A 21,704-nucleotide genomic window follows, 5' to 3' on the forward strand; every position below is an offset into this window, starting at 1 on the left:
TTGAAGAAACGGCACTAGGCTCCTTTAATGACAAGCCGAAAGTGTTTGTGAGGTACGTGGATGACTGCTTCTGCGTCATAAAGAAGTCAGCCGTAAACAGCTTCCTCCAACATCTGAATTCCGTCGACCAGGCGATACAGTTCACGGTGGAGCGAGAGCGAGACGGGACGCTTCCGTTTCTCGATGTGGCAGTCGGGCGGCAGGGCGAGCGCATGACCTTCTCGGTGTACAGAAAGCCAACGCACACCGGCAGGTATTTGCATTTCACGTCCTGTCATCCGACTGTTGTTGTTGTTGTTGAGTGATTCTTTGGAAAAGACGCTTCTTTCTGCCTCCCAGGTGGGGGCACGGCTCAGCGCCTGTGGGATGGGGAAGTGGGGAAGAAAGTTGGTAGAGAAGAAGAGAGATGTTTAGGAGCAGTCCGCCATCGTCACGGTGGAGGAGGCGTTGGAGTTGGAAGCGCCTGTTGTGATACAGGGGATCAAAGCGATTCGAGTCCTGCCGCTTCTGCGAATTCCAGGAAGGCTCGCAGGGCCAGGGCTTCGGATCTTGGGGGGAAGATCAGGTCTTCCACAGTGGTGGCAGGGAGGCCTAGATGACGGTAGCGCCGTCTCATGGTGTCGCGTGGACCGTCCAGCGCTGGGCAAAAACACAAGATGTGTTCGAGCGTCTCCGGGGACCCGCATCTGCTGCAGTCTGGTGAGGTACAACGGCCCTTGCAGAACTTTCGAGCAGCAGGCCAGGCGCTTCCGGTGCGGAGACGGAGCAGCAGCCGTAGCTCCCTCCTCTCCAAGCTGGCCTCCCGCAGTGGGCGTGGGGGTTTGCCGTTCGCCACCCGTTGGTCCGGGTGGGCCGCCTTCAGCAGGTGGAGAAGCCTTTCTCGTGAGAAGTCACCTGCCGCCACAGCACGGGAGACCGGGACCGCAGGGCGGTGTGCCTCCTTGGCAGCGGCATCAGCTTCCTCATTACCGGCTATCCCCACGTGCGAGGGTAGCCAGTGAAGGGAGAGCGTGACGCCACAGGCCATGACGGCCAGGAGTTTCTCCAGGAGTAAGGACACCGTGACGCCCGCTTGGTCAGGATGCTGAAGGGCCTGGAGCGCTGGTCTCGAATCCGTGAGGATGGCCACGGGCTGCGTCGGCAGGTTGGCGGCAAGGTGGTCCACTGCGAGGTGGAGTCCTGCTAGTTCAGCTGCAGTGGAGCTGGCTGAGAAGGGGAGGCGGCACTGCAGTGTTGTGCCAAGCTCTGGGATCCTGCAGGCAGCGGCGGCAGAGGGAGGGTTCCGGTACACGGAGCCATCGGTGAACATCAGCAGGTGGCCCCTCAGCTGCTGGTGGATCTTGGCCGCCGCTGCCTGTTGAAGCTCGCACGCCGGGGAGTGCCTCTTTGTCAGTCCCTCCAGGTGCAGGTGGATATCCGGTGGCCGCTGGGTTGGGGGTGGTGGCACGACTGGAGTCGGGGGCTGCCGCACTAGCTCCTTGTAAAGGGCACATATGCCCCCCATTCGGAGGGATGGGCGGCCCTCGAGGCGCTGCAGGAGAGCCGCTCCTTCTGGTGCCCTGTGCATCCGGTCCACGTGTAGCAGGGCTTGTCGCAGCATGAGCAGGGACACCGGAGACGCCTGAGCTTCCGCCAATGTGGCGGCCACAGGAGACGAGCGCGGCAGCCCCAGGAACGTCCTGATGGCCAGTCGATGCGGCTTCTCCAGCTGGTCCTTGCGGCGAAGGGAGAGCTGCACCAGGGGCAGGGCATACAGCATGGCTGCAGTGGCCGCTCCGTGGTAGAGCCGCAGTGCCACCCTCAGAGGACAGCCACGGCCACGCAGCAGGATCCGCCCCACCATGGTCTGCACTCGTGCTGCCCTTGTGGTGACCGCCTTAACCGCCGGGATCCAGGTCAAACGGTGATCAATCTGGACTCCCAGGTAGGTCACCGTCCTGCTCCATGGGATGGGCGTACCTCCGAGGGTCAACTTCTGAGAGTAGACTCTTGCAGCCGCATTCGGATGAACAATCAGGGCCACCGTCTTCGCGGGAGACACCTGCAGCCCGATGCCTCGAAAGAAGGAGGCCACAGCATCCAAGGTCCGCTGGAGCGACCGCCGGACCGCCGGCAGGTGTCGTCTTGGCCGTGCACCCACAGTGCTACATCATCGGCGTAGATGGAGCACTGTGTTGGGTACCTCTCGTCCTCCGGGATGGCCGCTGGGAGGGCAGCCAGCACCAGATTGAAGAGGAACGGGCTGAGGATAGACCCCTGCGGCACCCCGGACGTCACGGCCCTGGGCTGCTGGTGGTCCGGCCAACTCGTACACGGAGGGTCCTTCCTGTCAGGAACTGCGTGATGAAGCGTCGAAGGCAGCCCCCAACGCCAAGCGCGTCCAGAGCACTCTCAATGACCACATGTGGCAGGCCATCGAAAGCACTCTGGACATCCAGTAGGACTAGGAGGGCCACGTCTCCCCTGTTTCTTGCATCCTCCAGGGTGGAGACCACATCCGCAATAGAGTCAGCCGTGCAGCGGTAGCGGCGGAACCCTGTCTGCTGCTCTGGCATGAAGTTCATTGCCCCTGCAATCCATCTGAGGCGAGGCAGGACCACGGCCTCCATGAGTTTACAGGAGGAGGAGGTCAGTGAGACGGGCCGATACGATGTAATGGACGACGCGGGACGGCCAGGTTTCCGCACGGGCACCACCACCGCCGTCTGCCAGGTCTCCGGAAGTACTCCAGTCCACCAGACCTCGTTCATGGCTCCCAGCAGTCGCCGCCGGCCAGCATCATCCAGGTTCCGCAGCATCTGGTAGGTGATGCCGTCGGCTCCTGGGGCGCTGCGACGCTTTGTCCGTGCGAGGGCTGCATTGAGTTCGTGTGCAGTGATGGACTCCCTGCACAAGGCCTCGATCTGACTTGCGGCCCAGGCGGGATGATGGCCCTGTGGAAGTCCGGGAGCCCCTCGGTCGGGGACTGCAGTAGGCGGCGCCGCAGCCACCACAGAGAACTGGTCTGCTAGCTGCTCCGCCAGCGCGTCCTCCCTTAAGTTCATTGCGATGGCAGCCGTTAGGACGGGTTGCCGCAACGATGGTCCGGAGATGAGGGACCCAAGTAGTCGCCAGGCCGTGGCACCTCCCTTGCTCTTTCCAACGGTGTTACAGATGCCCTGCCATCCCTGCCGCCAGCGCTGATTGGCATGCCGTCGGCAGGCAGCGTTAAGGCGGTTGAACGCTGTCCGGCTTCCTCCACGAAGGTACGTTCTTTCTGCCCGTCGCCTCGCCGCTCGTAGGTTGAGGTGGTGGATGTCTGGTACCGGCTGGTTCACTGGCACTGTTGTGACGATGGTGGCTGCTTCTGCCGCCCTTGTCATGGCCCCGAAGAAGTCTCGGAGCCCCGTGGGATCGTCCAGAAGCTGCCGGTAGATCCTCCAGTCCACCACCTTGTACCGCCGTGATCTAGGGACCTTTCCGCCCGCTGGAGTGACGAGGATGGGTAGGTGGTCTGATCCCCAGGAGTCCGACGCTGTGGCCCAGCCGTAGCATACCCCGGGTGTGGCCAGGGTGACATCTATGGCCGTTAGGGACGTCCTGGCGAGCCGCTGGATGTGTGTGAAGGACCCGGTGTTGAGCACCTGGAGCCCCAGCCTGTGGACGACTTCCATTAGGTCCTTCCCGCGACAACAGTTCCTGCGGCTTCCCCAGGCTGAGTGGTGTGCATTCATGTCACCGCACAGGAGGTAGTGCCGCCCAAGCAGTGGGGTCAACCTGGTCAGCATGCTGGCGTCCCAGGGTCGACGCGGCCGGATGTAGATGGAAGCCACCGTCGTGTCTACTCCCCGGAGTCGCACCGTCACCGCACAGCACTCCAGTGGTCCCCCTGTGGCGCTGGCCACGTCGACCACCACGTGAGGGAGTTCGCGTCGGACGTATACTGCCACGCGCGGTGTGTCCTGGGGGTGGTTACTGTTCAGGCATGGAGTAGCCCTACAGGAGTCAACGGTGCACGACGTGGCTCCATTGTAGCCGACGTAGCCAGGGGAGCCGCAGGTCGAAGGCAGTCCCCCTAACCTCCTGTAGTGCCAGAACGTCGTAGTCGTGCTGCTGGAGGTGTTGGGAGAGATCTGTCTTTCGTACTCGCAGCGAGAGGGCATTCCACTGCAGCACGCTTGGGCGGCAGCGGAGATTCCGGCTTGGGAGGGAATCAGCCATGCTGGGAGGTGGGAGCCAGGGAAGCCACCGCCTGTTGGTAGATGGCGTGGAGTGGGTGGGCAGCGGGCACCTGGGCGCAGGCGAACTGCATGGCCATCAGGACGGCCTGCACCATGTGGTCCACAGCCTCCTGGTTCTCCGTGGAAACCGCGGGTCCAGGTGGCGCTGGAACTGCTGCAGGCAGGGCTACGGCAGTAGTAGCAGGCGTAGGAGCTCGTGCAGACGAGGCCACGGCCGTAGCAGCAGGACCATGAGCAGCGGGCTGGGATGCGCTCGCGCTGGTAGGTGCCACTGCGGGTGGTGGTCGGTGAGAGGCCCGGGGAGACGGCGTAGCAGGCTTGCTCACGCCTTGGAGGATGCTGGCATAGGATGGGGCCACACGTAGGAGGTCCCGATCCGTACGAGTCTCCTCACGTACCGCGGCCCGGACCACCCGCCGAGAAAGTGCCGTGGTGGAGGAGGCCATGATGGTGGCCACCCGTCTCTCCTGCTGCCATCGAGGACAGGCTGGAGTGTTGGCGGGATGGGGGCCGCTGCAGTTGACGCAGCGTGGCCGTTGGCATTCCCCGTCCTTTGGGTGGGGGCGACCACATCGGATGCAGCTGTTTGGCCAGCTGCATGACTCCTTCAAGTGGCCAAAGCGGGCCGCACTGCCTGCACTGCAGTGGACGGGGGCGGGCCGGCCGCAACCGTGAAGCGTACCCTGAACAAGGATACCTGCTCCGGGGGGACAGGGCCCTCGAAGCGTAGGGCGACGGTACGGCCCTCCCTGGAAGCAGACAGCACCGGTACGGCGACTGAATGGCTGGCAGCAGGCTGTCATCCGCTGGCTCCCCATCCACCCCGTGGAGGAAGCCCGTGCTCGTCCGGCGGTCAGCCGGCTCCCGGGATGCCACAGGGATCCCCTGCAACACCGTGACAGCAAGGAGTTGCTCCAAGCACTCCCTCGACGTCGCATCTGCTGCCACGATGTTCCGCTTGTGGTTGACCCTGATGTCAGCCTACCCCAGGGCGCCCCGAGAGAACCTGGGCCAGGGTCAAGCGGGGGAGGCCTCGGAACGAGCCCCCTGGAGCTGAGGGCCGGAAGAGCACGGTCCCCACGACCTCGGGTTCACAGGTAGTGCGGCAGAGTCAAGGAGCCTGGCTCTACGTTGAGCAGCCCTGGACTGTACCACCTGGAAGGCCACCTCGTCCTCCGGCAGGCTGGCTGAAGGGGGGGAGACCACAGGCACCGGGACTGGAGGAGCGGATGCCATCTCTGTGCGTACCGAGACAGTAGGAGGTGCGCGAGGTCTCTCCGAGGGAGAAGAGGCAGCAGCAGCAGCCCCTGTGGAGCCAGCTGCAGCTTTCCGTTTTGCCTTCCTATTTTTCTTCCTCCGGGGGTTCGGGGGGCAGGAGGACGAGCCGGGGTTTTCAGGAAGGCCACCGAGGGGGGAGGAGGGGCTGACCCATCATCCATGTGCTCTGTGGTTGCCTCCAGGCCACTGACTCGTCCGCCCCGATAGCAGCCGTAAGCAGGAGACTGGCTGCAGGCTCGGTGGTAGAGGAGGTGGTGTGGCTTCAGGAGGTGAAGCCACGGTGTTGCCGGAGGCCCCCCCATCTGCAGGAGATGAGTTAGAGGCGGCGGGCTTCGCTCCTCCAGCTGGTCCAGTAAAGAGGAATCATCCAGCAAAGAAGGAGCAGGGGGGAACAACTTGTGAGGTCCAGAAGACTCGTCGTCGCTGCTTTCCTCGCGCTGGCGCTTCCGCGACACGGACAAGTCCATTCCCTCGTCCGCCGTGGGTGGGGGCAGAGGGAACAGGACGGCAGCCGCGTCGTCGCGACTCTGGGCAGGGCTGCAACTAAGGGTCGCAGTGGTAGGAGCAGCCACGACTGAAGCAGTGGAGCCGCGAGCAGCCGCTTGCTCCTCCCGTGCTTGCCTGAGGTCGTTTTTTCATCTCGGTCGACGGCGTTGGCCGGGCGCGGTCAGTGGAAGCAAGCTCGCGTAGCCAGTCTTCGACAATGTCCGAGTCCTTTGTCAAGCTCTATCCTGGCGCTGAGCTCCGCGTCGAGCGCGGATGGTGTCTTCGCCACGAGAGACAAGCGCGCGTGACGCCCGGTGCGTCACACGAGACCGCTGAGAAGGGGCCGTGAACGGTCGCCAATTACGGCGGCGTCCCCTGCACACACTCTTCGTACTATACGTGCCTGTCTGCACGTGCTGTTCGGCACCTGCTGAGCTCACACCGAACTCGTCGGACGACTCATGTTAAGGCAGGTAGCGCAAAGAGACACGGACACAGGCGAAGAATAAGTGCACAGGACAAGCGCCATCCTGTGCACTTATTCTTCGCTTGTGTCCGTGTCTCTTTGCGCTACCTGCCTTAACATGAGTTCCCACAAACTAGCCCAGTTATCCGTTCTCGTAAGCGTCGGACGACCGTTCGCGATGGTAGTCGACCGAGTCGACCGATCTGGAATGGTGCGATGGACGCTTTTCTTGGAGTCCCTAGCGTCCCTAGTCCCTCGCTCCCATGCTCATCCCCGCTCACCCACCACTCTATGCCGCTCTCCCCGTGTGCCGGCTGCCGCGAGCAAGAGGAACCGGTCCACCACCTGAAGCACCGTGACCTGAAGGAAGAAGGGGGTGTTCGCTCCCCTCCCGCTGCGCACACAGCAGTGTCACATCGGTGGAGCTTGTCGAGTACGCACACACTGAAACCATTGGCATAGCTGGGGGGGATGGGGAGGGAGGGAGGGTCCGAACCCTCCTAAATTTTCTCAATTTCGCATGTGTGTATGTACACGAATTAACAGGTATAAATGGTGGCTGACCACCTCACCCCCCCCCCCCAATCTTCCCCAGAAAATATTTCTATCTACGCCCCTGTTAATGGCATAGATATGTACATAAACTGCCAATTTACACCGCGATTCACGACATACCACTGCCTGCCTCAAAAAAAGAAAAAGAAAACGCACCAGGAATATCCGTTGCTACTTACACAACAGGCAAATTGACGAGCGCCAAGCACCCGCGTCCTAGCATAGCACACCAATCCAAATTAGAGGTTGGCCCACGCTCGTGTTCCGACCAAGCCCTGGCGCTGGCAAAGGTAAACAGGCGACGTCGGGCCAAGCGCGCTGGCCAACTCGCTGCCGACCTGGTCGATGGCCAGTCACGGGCCGACCTCTTTCTTTGGTTGTATGGCCGACTAGATTGGCCAACGACTGCATCCCAACTCGTTGCCAACCGTTGGCCACTGGCCACGTCCCCTTGGGCCTAGCCTGAAAAAATGCAACATGCGATATGATATAATATATATATATATATATCTGTGTGTGTGTGTGTGATTTCGCATGTTGCATTGGATCGCTGAACGTCAGTATGAAACGTTCGCGCTAGATGCGTGCATTGCTTCAAGCCTTCACCATACGAAATGAGAACAGTTTCAAACAACTCATTCTCAACTTCAGATGCTTTCACGGTTCTCGGAGGTTAGCGTTCGCCCGATTCAGAGACTTTACAAAAAGATGTGGACGATATAGAGTTACATAAAACAATTGTTTCTGCGGCAGTTGAGTGCGCGCAAATAGGGCACCCGACCGCAATTTCCCGCTTTTTCCTGATGACCTCAATATAGCGTACATGACAATTTCGTGCTGAAGCTCCGGAGTAAATAGCGAGTCTGCTCAGCTCTTGAATAAATAAGATGACCAGACGGGTAAAGCAAGCCTCTTTTGTCCCGCAGACGCGTGCAATCAGCTGCTCTGAACTGAGAATCACGTTTCTTTTCGGGCGATCGCTCATGAAGTGAGGCATACACAATGTTGCACTGTTATCGTTTCATTTTCTTAAGGCTAAAGCCTTAGATGCCTCATCAAACACGAAAATCGATCGTCGGCATCCCGCGTAGCCAACACGAGTGATGCACAAAATCATCACGCGATGACGTCGACAGAACTTTTGACCTCACTATGACGTCATTCAACGTGACGTCATATGATGACGCCACCACATGACATGGTTGCTTTGCATTGCCTCCGTGATCGTGGGCCGATCACGGAGGCAATGTAAAAGCAGGTGAGGTGCAGAAAGCTTGCAATGCCTTTGATCCTGTCGGCATTCCGAAACCTATGTGCAGAAAGCTTTCGGAGAGGGGCGAGGGAGGATCAATGCATCGACTGACGAAAAAGATGGCTTTCGTTTTCGAGTCATCTCAGGCGAATGAGCACGATCGCTGCGCGAGTGCATGAGGGACCATGTTTTTTTTTTCATGTAATGTTTTCGCATAATTTTACCTATGCGGTCAGTTCTTCAAAATGTATGGGTAAATCTAGGATGTTGACATCGATATCGCTGTCCACCACGTTTTTTATAACCTGACGGAAACAAATCGTCAGACCAAACATCGTCAGAATTATTTCTGGCTACAGAAAGCGGGACTGCGCGCCACACACCATATTAGTATTGTTAGTCGTTACGCAGACGGCAAGCATGTCAAGTTAATGATGCCATGACCTATCGGTCGTGTTGGGGTCGTGTTGGACATTCGTGCCCCTCCGTGCCAATTTTCGTGTATACCAAGTGAACGAGACGCGAGTTACGCGAGTAATTTTTTACTTTTGGTACCGCGGCCACGCCGACTGACACATTCGGCTTCGCATGAAATGGCTTGAAACAGCTGAGCGCTGGAGGCAGCCTTGTGAAACAAATCGAATGCACGAAATAAAAGATAGGATATGAAGGGTGCAAACGCGGTAGCATGCATGAGCTAATTACTACGTGCATATATGTGCTACGTTCTCCTGGTTATCTCCAGTTTATTCTCTCCTGCAGCAAGTTTACGTTCGTCATTCCACACGAAAGTAAGTTAAGCGCCTTTTCTCATGATGAAGTGCGCGCAGGATGCGTTCCTCAAACAGCCACGGAAGTGTGGACCAATGCGGTGACAAACCAGCTGAAAGGATATATACAAAATCCCCGTTTTACAACACACAAACTAACAAACGCGTTCTCTGTGTGATGAGTCGCTGCAGTATTATGTTGCAGTGACGCAGTATTAAATATTGCCAAAATCTCCACAATTTTAGCTAATAGCGGCCAAAATATCACGCGCGTAGCAGACGCTCGCCGCTTTGACGCGGCTTCCGCCGCGGAGAAAGCCCACGGGTCCTAGGGTGCCTTGATGCGCGTTTTGTTGCGCGGGGCGCACACATCGAGGCACACTAACGGGTCCGGCACGGCAGCGCCGCGGCGCGGAAGTTCACAGCAAAAGGCCCTCACTCCTCCCATGTAAAGCCCCTCCATGCGCTTTCCGCCGGCTGCAGCAGGCGCGATGGGATGGAGGGGCTTTACTCCCATGTATTCGCGCGGCGCTTTGGACACTCACACTCCCCCTATTCTTAGACACAATATTAATGAGAACTAACAGACAATAACGCCAAGGAAAGTATAGGGGGTTATCTGTAGTATTTAGAACATAAATGTGAAGAAAGTAAAGTGGACGAAAAGATGACTTGCCGGCGGCAGGGACCGAACCTGCGACCTTCGAATAACGCGTCCGATGCTCTACCACTGAGCTACGGCGGCGGTCATCCTCCCGTACACTTTAAGGATATATGTGCATTTTAAACCTTGGAGTGTTAGTCAGCGCCAATCGCAGCCATGGCGGCGAGTGTGGAACACTCTTTTTTCTGCCTTTCTGGCGTCACGTAGCACGTGATCTTTTTACGAGCTGGCAGCTGACCTTACACCGTGCAGCTGACCAATAATCCCTCGCATACTACCTGAAGGCATCAAGTCTGCCAGAACGAGACCCTTACTATGAATGAAGGAAAGAAGATGACTCTTAAGGGCTCGTTTTCTTTGTTAGACACAATATTAATGAGAACTAACAGACAATAACGCCAAGGAAAGTATAGGGGGTGTTATCTGTAGTATTTAGAATATAAATGTGAAGAAAGTAAGTGGACGAAAAGATGACTTGCCGGCGGCAGGGGCCGAACCTGCGACCTTCGAATAACGCGTCCGATGCTCTACCACTGAGCTACGGCGGCGGTCATCCTCCCGTCAACTTTAAGGAGTATATATGTGCATTTAAACCTTGGAGTGTTAGTCAGCGCCAATCGCAGCCATGGCGGCGAGTGTGGAACACTCTTTTTTCTGCCTTTCTGGCGTCACGTAGCACGTGATCTTTTTACGAGCTGGCAGCTGACCAATAATCCCTCGCATACTACCTGAAGGCATCAAGTCTGCCAGAACGAGACCCTTGCTATGAATGAAGGAAAGAAGATGACTCTTAAGGGCTCGTTTTCTTTGTTAGACACAACATTAATGAGAACTAACAGACAATAATTCTAGGTCACTCTAACGAAGGTACGGACCGTAACGAAGGCATGCCCACGGTGGCACGCCCCTCTCTCCGGCTCTGCCATGGCGATCCGAAACCAACCGCACGAAACTCAACACGCTGGGGCACCGAAGAAGCTACAGCCCCCCGAAATTTTTTCGTACTGTCGCGTACCGCCGACCAAAACGGGTTCCGGAAAAAACGTCCCCGCAAAAATGTCCCCGGAAGATACGTCCCCTGAATAAATTTCCCCGGAAAAAATGTCCCTGGAAAAAATGTCCCCATTAGCGTTGTCGGAAAAAAACGTCCCCAGACGGGACCATCGAACGTTGCGCCTTCCAGTCGCCAATTTTTCATTTCTCAAAGCAAAAAAAAAAAAAGGATATGCGCGAAGATTGCAGTTTACTGAAAGAATACCGACGCCATACTGACATATCAACTTCAGCCACCCGTCATTAACTATTTCTGAAAAAGAAGTGTCGCTTCTGAAAGAAAGGAATAGCAGCAGATATGGCGCGATAGCTCCGGACATCGCAACTACGACGGTGCGCATGGGCAACGGGTGACAGGTCGGTATATATCCTTTCCTTTGCTGAATAATGCCTTCAGTTGATAGTACCCTTTACAGGCAAGATCAGGAGTTTCGAACGCCCTAGCTTTCCTGCCCCTTGCCGACGTAGAAGATGGAATGACCGCAGGGCCGTACCCAGGAATTTTTTTCGGGGGGGGTTTGCGTGTAGAACGGCTGCCATTTTTAAGATTTATACTGGCTTATTTTTGTGAATAAATCAAGTACATCGCTTACTTGTAATAATTCGATGGTACTTTTCAATTATTTGTACCCAAATAAAGAAATTGGTATGTCAACCTCAAATTCTGGTTAAAGCAAGAAATAAGTTTGGACAATAGCACCACCAAAGCCGGGGACACCGCGACCAACGGCTCCTGATGAAGAACACAATGTAACCACGGTACAAAAACGGTATGTATGTGTTACAAGCTGCCACTCTAGCGTCGCCAGCGCGAAGTCGGCGACGGGAATGGCAGCAGGTTAGGTCGTTCCGTACGTAAGCAGAGACAGTGAAGAGATCAGAGACGTGTGTGGGGAAAAACAAAACTCTAGTGATATTGCAGCACGAGGAATCTAGTACAACACTTAATACCAACTAACAAATACATATAAAAAATAAATCAGCTTACAAGAGAAGTATTACAAACTACACAAAACTAACCAACAATAAAACTACAGATGAGAAAGTCCGAAGGTATAAGCAGGTGAAGGGATACCTGTGATGACCGGCAGCTTCGAGTCCACGACGATCGGATGCAAGAAGTCAGAGAGAGTTCTGGTACAACTGCGATGTCGGCGGTGTTGCAGCGCTGGTGTTTCCGGTAGGCTAGTGCTTGAAGCCGATCTCGGGCAGGTTGAACTTACTCGAGATTCAAGTACCGATGCCTACGTTACAGACGTTAATTTCGCGTCACAACTAGACGAATGGCTAAGTTTAGGTGGCCAGCCGATACGGAGCCACAACCACTTAAGGGATACTTCTTGATCTCCTTCTACACCATGTTGGTCAGCAACTAGACTGCTTAGCAAGGCGAAATCCTGCGCTTAAATCGACCTCCGTGTCCCCTCATTCTCGTCCTGGGGAAAAGAGACCTCTACATGGGTCCAATCATGCACGTTTCATTGTTAGAAACTCCACCCTAAAAATATTGACCGCGTCCCTTTTAATTAGGAGAGGGTCCTCAACTGAGCGAGAGTGACAACCTGTTGGGGTTCTCTCATACGGCTTGTCCACAAGCAGTTTTGCCCGTGGGAATGGTCAGTTTCCTTGGTTTCAGCCGGTGCGTCTTGCAGTCTACAGCTGGTTCGGGGTGCATCGCGGCCTTTGACGACCCTGCCGACGCCGCCGTAGGTACAAAGGATCAAACATCGGCGACTAACGTTTGAAGAAGAACACCCCATTCAGTACTTCCCTGCACTAAAGACCAGTCTTTTCATGAGCGAACAGTTCCACCGGTCAGCGGGGGAGTGCGGCGCCCGTTAATTTGCCGTTACGCCGGGTCGCAAAAATGGCAGTCCGTGACAGTATGTATGCAAGCAAACAAACAAGTCGCCCGACATTCCGATCTTCTGTTACCGTTCGCACATTCTGCTTGCTGGATAGTTTCCTCGTAATTGCGAAAGAATAGAAGGGTTGAAGCTTGGGCTAGCTGGGTTTAGCTTTTAATCGACTCTTGAAACATAGAGGGAAGTTTAAACGAGGAAGTTTTTCCTTCTCGGCAACTTGCAAAATTCTGTGAGGACTTGTTCTGGGGTCACTTGAAGTTCTCGATGGATGCTGAGCAGTCCGGTCAATCTGTCGTTGTTCATATGATTTCGAAGGTAGCTCTTCAGCCTTCTCAGTGTGGAAAAAGTCCGTTCCGGGGTCGACGTCGACACGGGTAAAGTCGCCAGGATAGAAAGTAGGCTGTGGATGTTCGGAAAAAAGTCGCGGTTGCACATCTCTAAGGCCTGTAAAGCACAAGCTGGGCGATTCTTTTCTTCGATCTGGCAGCATTTGTTCACCCACAGTGTGAACTCTGCTTCGATGACATTAGCGGAAGGAATGTCGCCAAGGTAAAACTGCACTGCATCATCAATATCAGAAAGGCTAGCCGATGCGCAGAATTTCGGCAGCAGCATGTTAAGGACAACCACGACCTTCTTATGGGCATCGAACCGGTCTCTTAATTGATTTTCGAAGTCAGCCAGCAAAGGCAAATACACATTCCTCCGGTAGTACTCTTCGGGAGTAGCAGAAGGTACGTTGCTTCTTTGCATCTGCCTTCCAGTGATGCGTGGTAGGGCCATCTCAACATTGTGATCTTCAGAAAGAGAGCGACTTCAGAAAAATCTTATTAAATTCCGTTTCCGCACTAGCCCTTTTTGTGGAAAGAACGTCTATAACATCTTTACGTGATCGCACGCTTGAGCCAAGTCACAGTCAATTTTTTGAAGAAACTTGCAAAGTGGCAGTGTCAAAGAGAAGAGGTCGCTACAGATCTGAAGCGAAACGACAAACTCGGGCTTCGTAATGGCATTGAGCAGTTGAGAAGCTTTTGATGAAGTATCAGATGACGCGGCCTCTTCTTCCAAATATTCGAGGAATTGTACAATAGGCACGTACAGTTCAAGGAAACGCTGAAGTGCATCGTGACTCTCTACCCACCTTGTTTGGCAAAAGGAGAGAACTGATTTTCTTTTTTCTTGTGTTAAATCTTCTACTTTGTCTCGCAGTTGGTTCGTCCTCTGTGGCGAAGCTCTCACAAACGTACAGGTTGAGGATACAGTTCCCAAACAGTTGCGGATGCTGGGGAGTTTGCATGCGTGAAGCAGAGCAAGGTTCAACGAGTGGGCGCTACAATGCACGTACAACGCTTTGGGCGCTGTTTGACGAATGAAGGCTTGAACACCGTTAAGGTGGCCGCTCATTGATGCCGCGCCGTCGTATCCTTGCCCGCAAAGTAGGTTCAGGTCAAAGCCATGACCTCTAAGGCTGTTCAGGATTGTGCTCGCCAGCGCCTTGCCAGTGAGATCGTACACGGGAACGAAATCTACAAAATCTTCTTTAAGTATGGGCACTCCCGACGTGTCGTGTCCAACGTACCTTACACATAGGGAAATGTGGGCGGTGCGAGATATATCAGTGGCCTCGTCAGAACTGAAAAACACGAACCTGAGTTGACGTTTTCAACTATCTTTCTTTGTATGATTTTACCACAGAGGGTGATCAACTCATTTTGAATTTTTGGGCTCGTGTACAGCGCATTCGCCGGAGATGTTTCCATGTGAGCTCTCAAGGCGGCATCTCCACATTTTGCTCTCATCCTAAGCAGTGCGCGGAAATTTCCATCATTTTTCAATGGCAGCACTTCAGACATATTTATCGGACCAGAGTCGTCTGTGCCGCGAAGCGGTACTTCTTGCCTGCCACAGAAAAGGATTGTTTCTATTATTGGCAGCAAGTTCTTGCGGTTTTCTTCCGCCTGCTTTTTAAGACCGTGGTCAAGTTGTGTTAAGATGTCATGCTGTGAGCGGGACCGGACTGCTAAAAAGTTCTCCGATAGCGTTGTTGACATGGCGTGATAACTGCTGGATGCGTGGCTCTTAAAGGCGTCCATGGCTTTCTTGTAATTGGTGAACTCCTTAGTTACAAAACAGCCCAAGCGCTGGTGCTCCCCTTTTCCTGCACACTCGCTTGCGAAGACTACGCAATATTTGCATAATGCTCCTTGAAGCTTCTCTGAATAAACAAGCCATGGGTAACGATCTACCCAGTGAGGTTGGAACTTCAGATTCCTTTTCCCTGTGGCTGGATAATCATAGTTAGCCGGAGGGGTCCACGGATTGAGCAGCAGCTTCTCCGTCGTCTCTGGATCATTTACATTATTGCTTTTCGAGACAAACAGTCCCAAGTCCAAAATATTCGCACTCGTCGCACAGAGGGGAGGCGAACCAGAATGTGTAGGTGCCATGCCACTCACCTTCCTTGGGCATTGCCCAGTGGTAAAGGCGTCACTTTGCCCAGCGTTGACTGTAGAACAAAGGTCACTTGGAGTTGCACTGCGGCCACCATCATTTTCCGGCGGCGCATGGGTGTCCTGCTTGTGTTCGTTCTCAGGTGATTCACATAAACCGGTGCATTCTCCTGAGTCGCTACAGAAGTTCCGACGCGCTTGGCTTTCCACCAGTGCTGAGGAGGGCGAAGTTTTATCCTTCGAAGGAGGCGGTTCTTCTCCGTCCGCTTCATCGGTTCGAACTTTCTTGAAGTAAGACGCAAGACTCCTTTGCTTCGTTGTTGCAGAGTGTCTTTTCATTTTGCTGCCGCAATCCTGTGCACGCACACAGAAGTGGCCAGTGGCTCCAAAAGACGTTTGCGACTGCTTCGACTGCCTGGCGTGAACGGCGGGCGATGTTTTTCCTCTCTTATCCACTTTACAGTGGCTAGAATGTAGAAGTGTGATGAACGCGCCGGCTCCCGCGTGGCGCATGTGTTTTCTGAACGCCGCTACAGCTGGTGTGCATACAGGACCATTATTGTACTCCCGCGGCAGCAAACTGGATTAACGCTACTTAAAGACCTTTTCACAGAAGACTCCATGGGCACTCCATAATCCCCTTAATATACGTGAACCCCCCAAGAATGCACTGCCGAGACATTTGCACTCCCGTGGTACAGTCCAGAAAGCAGGTGTTGCTCCGTTCCTGTGAAAAAGTCACCTTTTCACAGACGGCTCCCTGGGCGCCTGCATAATTCTCTCGGGCTGCGCTAATTAAATAGCCGTGACCCCCCAAAAATGCACTTTGTAGGCTGTGACGTCAGCCTCTGTACTCCCGCGAGCAGCCCAGCTTGGCGGCGTTTTTTCTCTCCTGTGAAAGTTGACCGCTGGTGCCGGATTGTGTGCCGGCTGTATCCTCGCTTTGTGTGCTTTGTAGGGAGGCGCATATACCTTGTGTGTACAGAAGAGGTAGATTTCCTTGCGTGTGGTTAAGGTTGTTCGAAGTTGCTCGGATATGCCAGTCTTTCAGTAGATGTCATCTTCGATGATTCGTTTCGGTGGCGAAGACTACAGTTTGAGAAAAGTTTACCCTGCAGCCTGCGTCCTCGGAATGCGCCGCTGAGTTTTTCCGCTTAGGGGTTTCGTTCCCTGGCAAATTTGCGCACGTCGTGTTGGTGTTGCCGTTGCTGTCGAACTGTTTACTTTCACAGAAGGAGACGCGCTTTTCGTAGAAACCCAAAGCCGACACGTGCGGTCCGCACAGACGGATAACTTCTCCAGCGGCAATGCACAAGGAAAGCATCTGGAATCAATAAAGGAGCTGCTACGGGGTGAAAGACGAAAAAGAAAAGACTCGAAGGAACGCGAGGGCGAAGTGCAAAGCTGTACAAATAGGGCAGGTGCGCGTGCGGGGAGGGAGCGCTGAGGTGTTCTGGTAGGTTTGAAGAAAGGAAGAAGAGGGAAGCAATGCCAGGAAAGTTGCAGTGTAACTTTGGCAGCTGGGGTCGCTGTGAAGGCGTGTAAATATTTTAGTATCACCCGAAAAGTTAAAGCATCAAAAAAATTTCGGGGGGGGTCAGAACCCCCTCAACCCCCCCCTAGTTACGGGCCTGAATGACCGCATTGAAAGGTTTAATGCCAGAAGCTGGCCGAGAAGTACTAGAGTATTTTGACGAAACGTACTTACACACTCTAAGCCGCAAAGGACGAAAAAGGGTCTGTGGTTCGTCCTTTTGGGGGGTAACTGCACTGCCACAACCATTACTCCCTAAAGGATGAACGATTCGTCCTTTAGGGAGTAACTGCCAGGGGACGAACTGTTAGTCCTCAGTTGTTTTGAGGGACGAAATGTCGGGGTGTAAAAGTTACCCCTTCAGGGAGTAACTGATTTATTGCATGGTAGCTGCGTAGGGACGAACTGTTACCCCTTGATGGGACTAACAGTTGCTCCTTCTGGATAAAAAAAAAACAATTTACTACAGTTTTGGTTGAATTACCGAGAATTTGGAGGTTGATACACGCATTTGACGACATACACAATTAATATACAGAAATAAATTCAGAAGTAAACTACAGAAAATTCACAACAAACACACAGGATTCGAACTCGTGACCATTGAATCAGCAGTCGCGTACGCTAACCACTATACCACATGCCAGTACGCAGCAGAGGGAATATTACCGGGGCTATATATGTACAGGCACCGTCTGGAAGCTGCGCGTTCTGCCATGTTAGTCAAAGTAGCAATTCCTTATATTAGACTTCAGCCTTCAGTGTTTCGCAAGCAACCATTCGGTGATCACGTTCATGAAATTGTAAAATGCCTTGGATTGGTTTTTCTGCGCGCGTGTTTCGAGCGAATTTGGGCGCTTGATGAATGTAGTATATATAAACGGATGTATGCTCCCGTCGACATGAGACCGTTTGCTCGCTTCTCACTGTGCAGAACACGGTTGGTTATATCGTTCAGTGAAAATGTCTGTTTAATGACAAAAAAATGAAAACGCCTAAAGAAACAACCAAGTTTATTCAACGACTCGTGTCAATTTTGCAGCATCGTGTGTACACATAAACTGAACAACTTTGTTGAATGCAGAAGATAGGATGGCTTCTCTGCATTATAGAAGAGACAATGAAAAGTGCAATGTTTATCCGAATGGATGCTGTCCAGCCGACGTCAGGAAGTGCAACAGCACCATCGACAGCTGCTGAGAGCGTGTTCATAGCAGCAAGATGTTGAAGACGTTTCTCAGGGGCGTAACGCTCTCATTCATCGATTTCCTGAAAAAGTAATTGCAGAAGCATTATATTTCCGGCAGAACTGTTCGTGCACTTGCAGTCACAAGGCGTCTGTTAGAAATGCTGCATGCATAAAAACTAGACGAAAACTGCTCTTTCACAAAACCTGTCATATAGTGCAATGGAACAGTTCAGAATGTGTTATGAAGTTCGAAAAATCCGTCCTCGAGTTTAACGTTTCACGCTTTCACAGCGACACGCTAGTGGACCCACTATATTATCAATGAAGGCTCTTCATTTGAGAGATATAAAAATAAACGATTCCTAGCATCGCTACAAACGAGCGAAATCGCCGATGCCGTCGCCGACTGCCGTCTTAGCGGTGCTAAGCCTTTAGCTAGACATATTTTTAACAGCCAATCCTCCCAAATGACTTGTTTACATTGCTATAGAAGATATTGTGCGGAGTTTACGTGAATTTTCTTTTAAAAAGTCGCGAATATTTCTGATAAACAACGCTTATTTGGGCAGCACTGAAAACAAAACTATTCTTGAACAGCTGTACTTGCTACAGCTAATGTTGAGCCTTCACCGAGGTTACCATGTTTCGATGGCCCAACCATCATGCTTGTAATTCTATAGCAGGCGGGGCGCACTCGCGACGCTGTATCGCGCGAGCTCATCAATCATGCGTGTTTTGTTCGCGCAGAACGTGAATGTTAAACAAGCGGTGATCGTTACATATCAACTGCACACAAGTAAAGTCACGCGGAGTGATGGCAGCCTTGTTTACACTTACCTCTCAGGCGATGTCCCAGTCGGCGCGTAGCATTTCGATAGGGTAGCACTTCATTCCAGTAGCAGATCACGTTTACCACAACACAAAGATGATTCAGTGCACCACAAGTGACAGCAATCGCAACCACGAAACGAGAACACATCCACAACACACCGCAAAACCGCCGAGTCCTAGCTTGCCGTGCATACGACAAGAACACCACGCCGCGCATTGATACAGCTTGGGCGCGAGCACATTTTTTTGTGTGCGTGTGAAAGCTTTTTCACATTTGTTTATTATTATGCCATATGAACGATATTACTTTACTTCTGCCGCCGTTTCCGTAGTTGACAAGACCTTTTACACTTAAATAAATTGTTAACAGTTCATTTCTTTAGCGGACTCTTTGAATACGCGCATGCTGACCATTCGTTCGAGGTCGCCACTGCGCCGGAAAGTTCCATGGGAGTAAACGTTGCTCCCTGTGGTCGAACAGTTCCTCCCTCACTTTGCACACGGCACCCTCGTCTTGCAGTTCCCTGCGGGGACGAACTACCGGTTGCAGGGACGAAATGCAGCACTTACTCCCATTTCGCACCTTTGCGGCTTAGAGTGCAGGCATAGTTCGTCTGCGGCGAACACCTCCCACTTGTGGAACGTCTACTCGGCCATCTGGAGGCCACAGGACAAACAATCATGCGGAGGCCTGGTACAGAAGGCTGGGAAGAAATCGTGTGCCACAGCCGCCCAACAGTGTGGAGGGCCATCGACGCCTCGCGCTCAGAAGAAGCCACAGTGACGACGAAGATGGCCAGTCTCGAGTCGGTGCACCCCCAAAGAAGAGGAGCAAATCAGCGGTCATGGCCATGCAGCAGCGTATTCATAACCTATGTGAGGACTGTACTGCCGGGAAGACGAAAGTTGAAGATTTCCTGATGGCTATCGGACACACCGATCCGGTTTTAATTTCACTTGTTTTCAAGCAAAATGTGGCCGAAAATTTGAGAAGTGTCGAATAAAGAATGCAGCGTTTGTCAAGTGAGTTCGCACAAGATTGGTTTTTCGGTTAATTTTTCACTTGAGGAATTTTTTTCCTAGAGAGCAATGCCAGAGGGGACGTATCTTCCGGGGACGTTTATTCCGGGGACGTATCTTCCGGGGACGTATATTCCGGGGACGTTTTTTCCTACACCCGACCAAAACTGCCACTGCGCCTGAAGTCATCGTGGATTTTTTTCTACAATTGCTTTCCACGGTCGAAAAGACATTTTGGTGCGCACATTGCTCATTTGACTGGCTGTCCTCGCAGCGCCATGGGGGCCCTGTAACTGGCTGCGCAGCGCATGACCGTCAGAAATGCCCTGCAGGCTGCAAACGGAGGCGTAGCACCATGGGTTGCCATTTTGCGACGCAGCGACGCACAAAACGGGTTCGCAGAGTGGTGTCAGCTTTTGAAAGGGCCGATGCCGCCTCGGCCTTGGCGGCAGCGTGGCCGCCATTTTGAATCCCCGCCTGGTCACTTGTGCGTTGCGCGCGTGCTGTTAGGTCGTTGTTTCCCTCCAGTTTTATGCGTTCGCTACGGTCACCATGGCCGATGTTGCATACCGCAGCGCACCAATCATTCAGGAACGCTGGAAGCTGTATCGTTTCCAAGAGACGCGAAAGACGGTTTCTTTGGACAGTAAAAATCAAACCGTCAAGTGGCATTCGACGAACATCATCCATTTGCAGCGTAAGCTTCCAGCTAGTATTTCGAATTGACATGCAAGCAAAGCTTGTGCCGGCGTCAATCTTGCGTAAGAAATGGACACACGATATCAGCTGTATGCTTGAAAGGTTTTGGTTCACGTGTGGATGAATCCTGCTATTTACTTCGTAAACATTCCTTACTGCACTTGGTTGATCCTGTATCTGCCTTTGATTTTGCTTTCGCTATTTTTTATGATGTGAAATTTATCATGAAATACATTATGCGTGTTTGTCTGTAGAGGATATCTCTTTTTTTTATATAATTATTTGTGTGATTTACGTCACAGAACCACGATATAGGTGCGTATTTGGGCCGGTTGGTACATGTTCAACGATACGAGAAACAGCGCGACACGCGGGACAGTGAAAGACACACGGGACAGCGCTTGGTCCGTCTCTTTCACTGCCTTGTGTCGCGCTGTTTCTCGTATCGTTGAACCACGATGATTATGAGAGACGCCGTAGTGGAGAGCTCCGGAAATTTAGACCATCTGTTCTTTAACGTGCACCTAAATCTGAGTATACGGGCCTCTGGCGTTTTGCCTCCATGAAAATAGGGCCGCGGCCGCGGTACGCATTCGATCCCGTAACCTTCGGGTCAGCAATCGAGCACCATAACCACTAGAAAACCACGGCGGGTTCTTGTTTTCTATGTCCTTTCCGTGGTTTAAGTACGCCTTCTGTGCTGTATGATGCCCAGTATATATGTGTGCAGTTAGATTTTTTTATTCTCATTGTTTTGCGTTTCCAGGTTAGCTTTTTGTCCGTCTTAAACCATTACGCGTCCTTGTTTCTTTAAGCATCACGCGATACTGTGAAGCCTAGTGGCAGTCCTCAGAATTCTGCATGGAGCACTTTATTGTGTAATTGCTTCTGTCAGCACGCATCAAAGCGCACAAATGAATGACTTGTACCTGGATGTTAATGGGGTTCATAAACACACACATACACAATTCAGTATTTAAATATTTGAGCAAGCATTATTATTTATTATTTATGTATTATTTATTTATTTATTATTTATATTTATTTATTTATTTATTTATATATGCCGTGAAGGCGCATACAAACAGCCCTAGCGAAGCGTCATTACAAAGAAGACGCATGAAACAAGAAGACGACGGGGCAGCACTGTGTACAGTAGACCCGCTGTGTCACTAAAAAATACAAGTAACAAAGTCAAGTTGTACAATGAGTACCTCATGGAAAACCAGTTGATACAATACAAACTCACAGGGTTATTTATGCATTAACTTAATACGACTCGAAGGCGAAAGCCATCTTCTTCTCAGTCAATGTATTAATCCTGTCCCGCCATCCACCGAAAGCTTTGCGCACATAGCGTGGTTTTGCATTG

The sequence above is a fragment of the Rhipicephalus sanguineus genome, chromosome 6, assembly GCF_013339695.2.
Source record: "Rhipicephalus sanguineus isolate Rsan-2018 chromosome 6, BIME_Rsan_1.4, whole genome shotgun sequence".
NCBI lineage: Eukaryota > Metazoa > Arthropoda > Arachnida > Ixodida > Ixodidae > Rhipicephalus > Rhipicephalus sanguineus.